Source organism: Dipodomys merriami, unplaced genomic scaffold (assembly GCF_024711535.1).
Source record: "Dipodomys merriami isolate MVZ:Mamm:240054 unplaced genomic scaffold, mDipMer1.0.p SCAF_546, whole genome shotgun sequence".
NCBI classification, from domain to species: domain Eukaryota; kingdom Metazoa; phylum Chordata; class Mammalia; order Rodentia; family Heteromyidae; genus Dipodomys; species Dipodomys merriami.
The window spans coordinates 647,755-650,477 of record NW_027206120.1 but is presented as its reverse complement, the minus strand read 5'-3'; the positions used below and the strand labels follow the sequence as shown (position 1 = coordinate 650,477).

The following is a 2,723-nucleotide window of genomic DNA, read 5'->3' as shown; positions in this document are numbered from 1 at the left end:
GACCTCAGAGCCTAGGATGTTTGTTGATTCACAGTCAGGTGATAATCGACAGTCAGGTGATTGATGGTCTGATTAAGGCAGGTGATGGGAAAGCTGGGAGGGGCTGGTCTGTGGGCAGACTTAACCCTGATCACAACTCAAGCAAGAGGTAATTCTTGTCATCTCAGCTTTGTGCAAAGTGTGAATCAGAAGATCTCAGTCCAGGAGAGCCTAAGCATAAACACAATTTTCTATTCCAAAAGCAAAAGCAAACACAGAAGAGGACATGGCTTAAGCGGTAAAGTACCAGTCCACCATCAGGCCTGACAAATTCCAAATTAATGAAGACCCACAAGATACAATGGATGATTCCACGAATGTGTGCTAGAGTCCAGTGGAAAAGTAATAAACTCATAGTCCCAATATAAAGCATACACAGAAGTAAAAAACAAAACAAAACAAAATAAAAAAAAACACAATAAACTTTTCCAACCCTGAACAAACCTAAGTTGCACCTAATCCAAATAACCTAACCAAATTGCATGTCCTGGAAAGAGGAAGTAAAAGGTGGGGTTGGCAGTATGTAAATTCCAACTCCTATTGATATGTAAATCAGCTTCCCTAAACAATCAATCAGAGACACTTTCTTTCATGGGCCCACCCTCTTTCAGTATAAATAGAGTGGAAGTCTGAGACTCAGGCATTGCTGAAGATCCCTCAGCAGGAGGAGGCCATTTGGAGCTTGGATACTCCAGGTGAGGATAAGAGTGGGAGAATCTACTCCTCTTTTAATTCTTCTCTCCTTGGTTTGGTGTTGTTGTTGTTGGTGGTGTTTTGTCGGTTGTGGGGATTGAACCCAGTGGTAGTGTTGCTGGGCCTGTTTGTGCTCAAGACTGGGCACTATCCCTGGGTCACTTTGTGGTCAAGGCTAGTGCTTTACCACTTGAGCAATAGCCCACTTGTGATTTTGGAGTGGTAAATAGGAGATAAGAGTCTGTGTCAGGGGGACTTTGCTGCCCAGGTCGGCTTCAAAGCTTGATCTCATATCTCAGTCTCTTGGGTAGCTAGGCTTTTAGGGGTGAGTCACCAGCACCTCATTAGATTCTAGGAATGATGGACCCTGACATTGCCCAGGCCTTCCAGAAGGAACTGAGCTGTGCCATCTGTGTGAATATTTTCATAGAGCCAGTCACCCTAGAGTGTGGGCACAGTTTTTGTCAACCTTGTCTCTGCTTTTTCTGGGAAGAGACTCCAGCCAGGTGCCCTGGATGCAAGGGACCCTGCCAGCAGACAAACCTGAAAACCAACGTGGTTCTGAGGAGCCTGGTGGCCATTGCCAGAAGAGCCAGCCTCAGGCGGTTCCTGAGCTCTGAGGAATACATGTGTGGGACACACAGAGAGACCAAGCAGATGTTCTGTGAGATAGACAGGGCCCTGCTTTGTAGGAGCTGTTCCATGTCTCAGGAGCACAGGGCTCACAAACACCTTCCCATAGAAAGGGCTGCTGAAGAGCAGAGGGAGATGATTTCAAAGCAGATGCATGCTGTATGGGAAAAGACTCAAGAAAACCAGCACAATTTACAGGAGAAGAGGAGACTCATCAACCAATGGATTTGTTATGTGAATCTATACCGAGACATGACTAAGGATGTTTTTAGAATGCTGCAGCTTGGTGTCCAGGAGGAGGAAAGACACCATTCCCAGCTACTGATCAATGAAGGAAGAGCCATGTTACAGCAACTCAGAGAAAGGGAAACCCAAATGCTTCAGAAGAAGCATCAGCTCAGGAATATGTTTCAGGAGCTGATCGAAACATACCAGAAGCCAGATGTGGAACTGCTTCAGGATGTAGAGTTGACCCTAGAAAGCTGTGAGTCAGTGTTGGTCTTCATGCCACTTCCTCTGAGGCCACAGCTCAGTGCCCCTCCCATGCCTGGAATGAGAGAGAAGCTCAGTCAGTACCGGGTGGAGATTGCCTTCAATGAAGCTATGGGGAATCAAGATCCTGGGAGCAGTGTTAGACACGACCATCAATATGCAGTTTTGAATTCTGAAGACTCCCTCCAATTCACTGCTTTTGGATGCCAAGTCCTCAGCTCTGGGAAATATTACTGGGAGGTTAGTGTGGATGAGTCTTCAACCTGGGCCTTGGGAGTTGTTAGGGATTCTGTCATAAGGAGCAACCTCAGTGAATCTCAGGATGTTTTCCTCCTTTTGTTTGTGAAAGAGAACACACTCTACACCCTTTTTACCACCATCCCATTGCTGTCTCAATATGTAGAGAAGCCTCTGGGCCGGGTTGGTGTGTTTCTTGATCTTGACGATGGCAGTGTGAGTTTTTGGAATGTGGCTAAGAGTTCCCTTATCTGGAGATATGCCAATGGCTCTATCCGATTTCCTGTCAGGCCCCTTTTTTCCAGTGGTATCCCGGTGTCCTAAGTGAAGCAACTCTCTATGTGTTGGGAACTCTACACCAAGAACCTTTCTCAAATGAAGCAAACCACTAATACTGTACTAATTTAAATTTCTTGGTGCCATAATCCCATTTTTTTCATGAAATAAGGTGGTAACAATAAAATGTAAAAACCAGTATTAAATGAAGATAAGATAAAGTAGCAACAATGCAACAAGAGAGCAAATAAATATTTTAAAATTGTTATAAAAATAAACCCATACAAAACTGAGTCCCCAGTGATGGCTTTTCCCCCTGAAAGCAGTTGGAGTCCAGAATAACAACAAAAAAC

The 2,723-nt window shown here is 44.8% G+C and overlaps 1 pseudogene; it reads left to right on the top strand.

The window, feature by feature from the left end:
• The first annotated feature begins 1,092 nt into the window (after window positions 1-1,092).
• On the top strand, window positions 1,093-2,418 carry LOC138811660 (tripartite motif-containing protein 43 pseudogene; annotated as a pseudogene).
• The last annotated feature ends 305 nt before the right edge of the window (window positions 2,419-2,723 follow it).